The sequence below is a fragment of the Neomonachus schauinslandi genome, chromosome X (genome assembly GCF_002201575.2).
Source record: "Neomonachus schauinslandi chromosome X, ASM220157v2, whole genome shotgun sequence".
In the NCBI taxonomy this organism is placed as follows: Eukaryota; Metazoa; Chordata; class Mammalia; order Carnivora; family Phocidae; genus Neomonachus; species Neomonachus schauinslandi.
In genome coordinates, this window is record NC_058419.1 from 113,081,763 (window position 1) to 113,092,302 (window position 10,540).

The window sequence follows — 10,540 nt, forward strand, 5'->3', positions numbered from 1 at the left end:
CCCTCTCCCTCTGCCTGCCGCTCCCCCTGCTTGTGCTTTCTCTCTCTATCTCTCTCGCTGTGTCTCTCTCCGGCAAATAAATAAATAAAATCTTTAAAAAAAAAAAATGTCATCAAAATTTACTTACATGGCCCTTTTCATATTTGTGCATGAACTACAAGGCTCCTGGGATCAAACGTGAGACAACCGACCAGCCGTGCCTCTTAAATTATTTTTCCGGAGGTGTTTTCTTTCTCCACCTCAATTGTAAAGATCCAGGAATAACAGCCCAGTGCACAAAGTAGACATTTTTATTTCTCATCCTGTCTCAACGGTCTCATAATCGTTCAATGAGAGTCTGGAAATAATGAAAGCTTCTCCATGGAGAAACACAAGACTCACCGTAAGGAACGATAGCACCTAGGAGTCTCCTGTAGTAACAGCAACACTAACAGAAACATTCCAGGAGTCCGAGTTTCCTATTTAAGAGAAAAGAATTTAAAAAGTGACCATCCTATACGCTCACTAGTGTACAGATGGAATATCAGGCCACTAAGACGAAAATAAACAGTTGGATTTCTGTTGAAACATGTTTAAAGTATTTCCTACTGACTCTGGAGAGAACTTCACCCCTGGTTACTAGGAAAGTCATAATAAAAGACTGGGGAAAGTGAAAAAGAAAAAAAAAGGATTTGAGTTTTCAAATTTATTTTTCATTTTTATTTTATTTTGCCTTTATTTGCCCTTGGGAAAGGGTAGTCATTTTGAACCACCCATAGGACTTCCATAGTTCTGCTGCAGTGGCAGAAACCGTCCTTTGCTTACCCACTATCCCTTACTTCTTTTCTAACAGAATTTCAGTTTCGTTCCAGGTGGCGCTGACACCAGCCAATCTGCTCACCATCCTAGGTTCCCTCACATTTAGGGTTGGCCAGATGATGTAGTTCTGGATAAAAACATCTACATGGACAGCTGCTAGAGATTTCAAGGAACATTTTGGTTTTTTTCTTCCGCCAAGGTGCTGCCCTTCTGGATTCTTCCTCTCTCTCTCCTTGGCCCTGGTGAATGGACTTGGGGCTGAGATGGAAGGGCTGTCCTGTGACTGTCACATACATGAGCATGAAAGCCTCATGCATAGAAGTAAGGCTCTGGGGATATAAAAGAACAGAGTGCTCCCTAGACCTGGACTCCCACCCCTACCAAATTTCTTGTATTGTGAAAAAAATAACCCCCTATTTGGGTCAGATACTATATACATGCACTCAGATGTACTTCTGACTGACAGGAGTGCCAATTCCTTACAAAGCAATCCTCCAAAATTCAGAATACTAGGGTACTAGATCTTCTTCATTCATTCATTCCATAGATGTTATTCAACAAAAATCTACTAATGTGTCTGAGACTATTCTAGGAACCAAGGAGCCACCTGTGAATTAAACAGAACAAAGCAAAGACTTGCCCTCATGGTGCTTACTTTCCCATTAAACAATATTAAATAATCATTGTTCCATAACAAACAGTTTGTGAATTCAAAAGATGGTTCTATACTCCGAAAACTATAGAATGCTGATGAAAGAAATTGAAGAGGACACAAAGAAATGGAGAAGCATTCCATGCTCATGGATTGGAAGAACAAACATCATTTTAATAGTAATTCTATACTACCCGGGGTGCCTGGGTGGCTCAGTCAGTTGAACATCCGACTCTTGATTTCAGCTCAGGTCATGATCTCAGGGTCGTGGGGTCGAGCCCCAAGTTAGGCTCCACACTTAGTGTGGAGTCTGCTTGTCCCTCTCTCTCTGCTCCTGCTCTCTCTCAAACAAAATCTTTAAAAAAACTTTTTTAATTTAAAATGTCTATAGTACCCAAAGTAATCTACACATTTAATGCAACCCTTATCAAAATAACACCAGCATTCTTCCCAGAACTAGAACAAACAATTCTAAACTTTGTATGGAACCACAAAAGACCCTGAATAGCCAAAGCAATCTTGAAAAAGAAAAACAAAACTGGAGGCATCCTGATTCTGGACTTCAAGCTCTATTGGTGTAGTCATCAAGACAATATGGTACTGGCACAAAAACAGACACATAGATCAGTGGAACAGAATAGAGAACCCAGAAATGGTCCCACAACTATATGGTCAACTAATCATCGACAAAGCAGGAAAGGCTATCTGATGGAAAAAGACAGTCTCTTCAACAAATGGTGTGAAAACCGGACAGCAACATGCAAAAGAATGAAACTGGACCACTTTCTTACACCATACACAAAAATAGACTCAACATGGATGAAAGACCTAAATGTGAGACAGGAAACCATCAAAATCGTAGAGGAGAACACAGGCAGCAACCTCTTTGACCTCGGCCCTAGCAACTTTTTATTAGACATGCTTCCCGAGGCGAGGGAAACAAAAGCAAAAATGAACTATTGGGACTTCATCAACATAAAAGGTTTCTGCACAGCGAAGGAAACAACCAACAAAACTAAAAGACAACTTACAGAATGGGAGAAGATATCTGCAAATGGCATATCAGATAAAAGGTTAGTATCCAGAATCTATAAAGAACTTATCAAACTCAACACCCAAAAAACAAATAACCCATTTAAGAAAAGGGCAGAAGACATGAACAGACACTTTTCCAGAGAAGATGTCCAGATGGCTAACAGACACATGAGAAGATGCTCAACATCGCTCATCATCAGGAAAATGCAAATCAAAACCACAATGAGATACCTTCCTCACACCTGTCAGGATGGCTAAAATGAACAAGTCAGGAAATGACAGATGTTGGCGAGGATGCGGAGAAAGGGGAACCCTCCTACACTGGTGGTGGGAATGCAAACTGGTGCAGCCACTCTGGAGAACAGTATGGAGGTTCCTCAGAAAGTTGAAAACAGAACTACCCTATGACTGAGCAATTGCTCTACTAGGTATTTACCCAAAGGATACAAAAAATACAGATTTGAAGGGGCACATGCACCCCGATGTTTATAGCAGCATTATCAACAATAGCCAAACTATAGAGAAAGCCCAAGTGTCCCTCGACTGATGAGTGGATAAAGAAGAGGTGGTATATCTATACAATGGAATATTACTCAGCCATCAAAAAGAATGATATCCTGCCATTTGCAAGGACATGGATGGAGCTAGAGTGTATTTTGCCAAGTGAAATAAGTCAGTCAGAGAAAGACAAATACCATACGATCTCACTCATATGTGCAGTTTAAGAAAGAAAACAGATGAACATATGGGAAGGGTGGGGGGAAGGGAGAGAGGGATATAAACCATAAGAGCCTCTTAACAATAGAGAACAAACTGAGGCTTGATGGAGGGAGGAGGATGGGGGGATGGGATAGCTGGGTGAAGGGCATTAAGGAGGGCATTTTTTGTGATGAGCACTGGCTGTTGCATGTAAGTGATGAATCACTGAATTCTACTCCAGAAACCAATATTGCACTGTATGTTCACCAAGTAAAATTTAAGTTAAAAAAAAAAGATGGCTCTAGGGGGTTTATATACTTAAAATAATGCAAAGAACGCAAAGAAATGATGTCTGTAGTAGATGATGTTGATTCCCTTCCAGCTTCCTTCCCCTGGCTGGCGGACTCAGCCCCACACTGCTGCAAATGCTCGCTGCTCACAGCTGAAGCCTGCTCTGGAGGCCTGCCCGCATTGCAGTGGAACCACCCAGGAGCTCAAGTCCCCCCAGCGAAGGGCAGCCCATGGCCAGTGACTCAGTGGAACAGTGCAGAACGCACTCTGTGCTGATATTCACACTCCAGAACTCTCCAGGGGATCAAGCTGAGGCTGCCTTCTCCTGAATCCACGTTTGCTTAGCTCCTTCCCCTGCCCACCCTGCATCCCCCACACTTCACAGGTCCCTCCTGGGAGCTCGCTCTCCCTCACTAAAGCATCTGCAGCAAACATGCCCCACCATGGCTTCTGCTAATGGGAACCTGACCTGTCTGCCTCCATTTTTTTTAATTAATAAAGAATATAAATTTTTCATTTCCCCCCTTTGAACTAACCATCTAAAAACTTCCTCATTTGAATCAAAGTTTGTAGAAATCAGAGGGGCTGGCTCAGAACTCACACAGCTGATCATCATTCAACTCAGTACAGCTAGCCAGCACATTAGTTCTTACTGCTCTAATGTCCTAATTGTGTTAACTAAGAACAATAAATCATTTCTCCTGCACCCTCAATTGACCACCAGGTAAAAAAAAAAAAGATGCATAAGAATTCCTAATGTTGAGGGCGCCTGGGTGGCTCAGTTGGTTAAGCAACTGCCTTCGGCTCAGGTCATGATCCCGGAGTCCTGGGATCGAGTCCCGCATCGGGCTCCTGGCTCGGCGGGGAGCCTGCTTCTCCCTCTGACCGTATCCCCTCTCATGCTGTTTCTCTCTCTCTCTCTCTCTCTCTCAAATAAATAAATAAATAAAATCTTAAAAAAAAAAAAAAAAGAATTCCTAATGTTGAAATAGAAGTTCATGAGACACAAAAGCAAAAATAGAATGATCATTTCCTTTAGATCAGTAGTCAACGGATCCAAATCTTATGCACATATCAGGATACTAGTGGTACCTGAAAAACTAATGCAAAAGTGAAAGTATTATGATGATTATATCCATTTTGCATTTGCATTTTGGGGTAATATAGATTATCCACACTGTGAATTGTTATGCTCATAAATAACAGCACCAGAACTTTCCTGTCACACTATGCCTTAGTCCACTCAGGTTGCCATATCAACATACCATAGACAGGGTGACTTAAACAACAGACACTGATCTCTCAGCGTTCTGGAGCCTGGAAGCCTGAGATCAGGGCACCAGCGTAGTTGGGCTCTGGGGAGGGCCCTCTGGTTTGTAGGCTGCCTTCTCCCATGATGTGGAGAGAGGAAGAGCTCTTCCTCTGCTTGGAAAGGTACCAATCCTATCATGGGGTCCCACCGTCATGACCTCATCTAACCCTGCTCACTTCCCAAAGGCCCCACCTGCAAATACCACCACAGGTTATTTTTTAAAACCCCAACATGGGTCGCATATAAAAAGCACAAAATGAAAGAATTATTAACATCATCTCATGAAAATAGTTTTTGTCGCATTTGATCCCTGAATGTACATTTAAATGACTACTGAACTTTAATATACATTCAGTCTGTGACCACATACAATATGTGAATTTAAAATCAATCTGTTGACATATTCCAATGTTTCTTACATAAGCAATTTAAGGCCAATAAAATGCATCCTTTGTTAAATAGACAAATATCAAAATTTGTCTTTACAGATTGTGAATAGTAGTAAAATTGAATTAAAATGGATTTCTTAGTGTAACTTTACTCATTAATCCAAAATTAAACAGTATTTGCTTAAAATTGGGTTCTTTTTTTAAATCATTCACTATATAAAAATGATCAAATGATTTTTTAACATGTTAAGGGATTGAAAAGATGGCATGTCACTTTCAAAGGGGTTCACAGTGTCCATAAAATAGAAATGCTGAGATAGTTGATCTCTGGGGTCACATATGATGTGAATGACTATGATTCTCATGTCACTGGCTGGACTGGGAGCTCCAGCATGCCAGGGAACTTCACCTATCTTGCTCTATATTGGTAGGTAGTTGCGTAATAGTCCTTACCTACTTAAAAGCAGGACACAGTCCCCGTCTGCTCCACTCCTTCATTGTCCAGCTCTAAGGTGACCCCCTCCCTGGTATCCCACAGCCCACGGAGCCCTCCTGGGTCCTAGAACCTGTCTTGTGATACTTTAGTGTTCCTAAACAAGAAGTATTGGGCTCAATCAAGGAAAAAAGTATGCTAGGATGTGAAATGAACCAGATAATATAAGCCTCTGGACGGTAGAAACCCTGAACTGAGTTGATAGATCCTCCAGTCCTAGAGATCTTTTAGAATGCCTCCAAACTCAACATCTTGGTGTGAAATATTCAAAGACCTAGAGGGAAGGAACTGAACTAAATGACCCTTTCAATTTTAAGCCTCCATGTTTCCAAACAGTGGTGTTCAATATTAGTCCAAGCTGAGCTCGTGCATGCTGCTTTATTGTTTTCGATTTTAAAACACATGAAATGCCCATCATAGACTATGTCCACACCACAAGTACAAAGCAGCGTGTACAACGGAGATGACCAAAGAGAACTGTGTGATCTGGAAGATAAGAGAAGATACCTAAATCAAGTTTCCGTTTGGACCAACAACTTTACAACGACTGCTTTGGTTTTTCCCACCAAAACCAGAGGATCCCATCTTATTAAATCCCTGAAATACGTATTAACTTTCTTCCTCCTTAGTCTTGTTCTCCCATATATGCCAAACAGAGTGGCTAAAACCTAGAACTAATTGACAGGTCTGCCCCTGCATGTATCTTCAGAGCTCTGCAAAATCCCCTAGAGCAATTCATTGTAAATAGAAGTATTAACCATGTAAAGATAGTATTTTAATTAAACATTATATTGAGTTATAATACCTAACTACTTTATAAGAGCTCTTTATATATCAATGTCAGCATCTATTTATTATGTATGTTACAAATAGAGAAAAGCAAATCTTGTTCTGTGCTATTGAATTGTGGTTTCCTTTGCTGTTTCCTCATATTGTAAGAACTCCTGTCATGAATTTAAGAAGTTATCACTGTAAGGAGTTTGACTTGGATGAAGTTGGCCCTCTGTGGTTAGGGTAGCCCCAAAGAGGGGGAGCCTGGGGCCCAGAGTTGAGATCCCTGAGCACGGCACTCTCTCCCATTGATCTCCATGACTTAAAGCATTCCCTAGGCATTTTCTCACTCCTCTTTTAAATCATAATTCCCAGCTTCGCATGTGGCAGTTCCGAAAACAAGCCTCCGTGAAAGGGCTTAGCAATTCTGGGCTGAAATGAGACACGGGGCACTGCTGTAGCCCGCACGATGTTTTTCCGGAGGGAAATGACTCCTACGGCCTTTTCTCCATCACTGTCTAAAATGGTTTCCTTGGCAAACACAGCTTCAGGTTGGTCCCCTCTAAATGGCACCAACAAAGAATCCTCCCCAAGTCCCTGGAGTGACTCTTCTGTGGTCTAATAGGATTCTTAGGGATCAGCTTCCCAGTAACCAGTCTCACATACATTGGCATTACTTAGTTTCTTCCAGTGCCTCCAACCACCTCACAAAACCATTTCTCTGCCTTCAAGGTTCACTTCTGGAGATGAATACATGATGGTTCTCCCCACGGGACAGTCCCAACCCAACACAATGATGTGCCCCCTCCCCTCACAAGCCGCCACTGTTTCTGCACATGTGAATGGAACGTTCAATTCGCTCAGTAAGGCTTCTGATTTTTCTCAAAGCTTTTCTATTAGATGCGGTATGAGAAGTATGGGATTACCTGGGTCCTACCTCGTGATTTAATATGGTTGAGTGGAATCATCTGGAAAGTTTTTAAAAATATTGATACTCTTGGGGCTCCTGGGTGGCTCAGTCGGTTAAGTGTCTGACTCTTGATTTTGGCTCCAGTCGTGATCTCAGGGTCGTGGGATCGAGCCCCGTGTCGGGCTCCATGCTGGGGTGTGGAGTCTGCTTGGAATTCTCTCTCTCTCTCTCTCTCCCTTTGCCTCTCCCCCACTTCCCTCTCTCTCTCTTTCTCTCTTTCTCGCTCCCCGCCCCCTCAAAAAATATTGATACTCTGGTCCCCACCAGCAACCCCACCAAAAATTTCTGGTTTAATTGGTTTAGGGTGCAGCCTGGGCATCAGGATTTTTTAAACGTCTCAGGGGTTTCTAACACACAGCAAAGTTTAAGAATCAACTGGAATTAGGAGACTTGATTTAAATGCAGCCACTAATTACCTATGCAGCCTTGAGCAAAAGAAATATTCATTTATCCACGAGGTATTCCCTGACAGCTTGCTGTATGCAAGGCAGCGCTAGGAGCCTAATCTTTCTCGCCTCTGAGATAAGTAAATTGGACTCAACAATTTGCTCATTCATTCAGCAAATCAGTATTGAGTGCCTACTACCTGCCAGGCCCTGCGCTAGGCACAAGACGCGCAGCAGTGAATCAGATGGAGAAACCCCTGCCCTCATGGAGCTGACAGTTCAGATGGGGGAGGCACAATCACATACAAGTAGTGAAAAGTGACGAACAGGGGTGCCTGGCTGGCTCAGAGGGCACAGCATATGACTCTTGATCTTGAGGTCATGAGTTCGAGACCCATGTTGGGTGTGGAGCCCACTTAAAGAAAAAAACAAATAAAATATTTTTTTTAAAAAAGTGAAGAGCAACATCATATAAGGACGGGACAGATGATGAGACAGATGATGAGGGGACGGGCAGCCAATGTGGAGGAAGCAGTGGGCATGGTGGAGAAGGGGGATGGAGGGAGGTCGATGGATTCCAGAAAAAAGTCAAGGAGATCACATCTCAAAGACTTGGTTGTGGATGTGATATAGGGAGAGAGAGAGAAGGAAGAAGGCCAATTCCTAGCTCGCAAGGTTGATGAGTCATTCACTGGGGCAAAAGATGTGTGAAAAGAACCTCAGCCACCCCTGGGGGTTGTGAGGGTCTATAGCGAAGGTATAGGAACCTGGGGCAATGGAACCAAGCCCCCCCCCAGACAGAGACCAGGGCACAGGAGGAACCTCAGCAAAGAAATGCAATGGCTCTCACAGGTGGTTATTTTAACGCCTGAACTGGGTCTTTGTCTAGCTAAAGGGGAAGCCACTAAAGAGCCTGTTCCCAGAGGCCCAAAGCTGAACAACTTAAAGGGAAAAATGGACGGAAGAACCAACTGCAATTGTAAACACTGTGAGGTACCATGTGCCCTGTGAAAGAGGGGTCTTGCATACTGTGGAGGCACTTGGGGAAATAGTTCTCTTCCCCCTTCTGGGTGTAGACTGTGTTGGCTCTGAGAATTCATATCTGTCCTTGGGAAATCCCTGTGAGTGTGTGTGTATGTGTGTGTGTGCGTGCACGTGTGTGCAGGGGAGAAAGAGAGAGAAAGGCTGAGAGACTGAGAGAGATCCACAGCTACCATTGGACAATCTGACAAGGTCAGCGGGCAGGTCTGGGGAGACAGTGGGCAGAAGAGTACCCATGGGAGGCTGCAGAGGTACGTGTTGACTAATGCACACTGAGGGAAAGGTCCTGCTGGAGGAAAGGGTGCATCCTGGGGTGAGAACAGCTCTAGTGGGTAAACATCTCAAAAGGGAGATGCAGAGGTGGAAGAAGGAGGAGATTCCACAGAGAGGAGAAGACTTGAGGGTAGGGGACAAGGACAGGAACTGGAGTGTGCCTCTAAGAGCCCCCCTGTGAGCGCCTAAACTCCTCAGGTGTCCTGAGGTTTCACAGTCTTTTCTTCACGTGTGTTTTTTTTCCCCTCTTTGATGCTCCTCAAACTTCAGCACGGAATGTCAGACCCACATAACTGTCTAGCTGTGTTAGGGAGGAAAGTGAGATCGGGGACTCCCAATCACCCCGGAAAGCTCTCCGAGATCTTTCCAGAGGGAACAGCATCTTATAGAGGGGAAGGTCCCCTCCACGGAGTTCCCAAACTCCACCCACAGGGAAGTTTGTAGCGCCCCCTGGTGGAGCCGGGAGTAACACAAGACTCGGAGAAGCAGAGTGACGCGGGTGGACAACTTAAGAATGGGGGGGCGGGGGTCCAATCTGTCCCTTTCCCAAATACCGTGGGGGAAGCAACCCTTAAGAGCGAGATGGAAACTTCCATTTGATTTACAGAGGCAAAACACCAGGCGCAGTGCCTGGCTCAGAGTTGGCACTTAGTAATTGGCAGCCATTACCATGATTATGATCATTATGATTATTGAGATTCAGTTGCTATAGATATCCTGTGGCCTTAAATGATCTGAGAATGGTTCACAGAGGAAGAAGCCCTGCAGGCTCAGAACAAGTAGACTGTAATGTGGAGGGGTTTGAGGGCATAGTCGGTAGTCCCGCGCCGAATCCATCCTCAGCCTTTCTTCCCAGCAAGTATACATTGGCCAACTGATGCTCATGTGCATCACACTTAGCCCAGAAGACTGAGGATCTCCTGGGGCTGTGCTTCTTGCTTCAAAAAAGGTCATCCCTTTCACTGTAACCCCTTTGGCTGCCTTTTCCCAAAGGGTCACCAGTTGTTTTGAAAGGCCCACGATGAGTCATGCTAGAGGCCTGAGGAGGCCAAAAGACGCTGCAGGAGGAGAGAGAAAAATTGGAGCACAGGAAGAGAAAGATAGGGCCAGTCAGGGCCCCAACAAGAAACAGATGGCACATTCAAATGAGGATGACTTCAAGAGGGTTCTTTTCATAAAGGGACTCATTACACAATGGCAGCAGGTGGGAACTTTTAGGAACTTGGAGCCAGCAGAGGTAGAACTGCTACCACCCCTGGGCCTGCCTTCAGGGATGAGGGGAGAGAGAGGTTATCAGACAAAAAGAGTCATGTAGCCTTCCTTGAAAGAAGCAATGACCTTAGGTGAAGGGACGGAGTCATCCCAAAGAGGGAACTGAGCAGAGTAAACACCCAGAACGCACTGTCCTCCAATCCTCTGACCTACTTCCA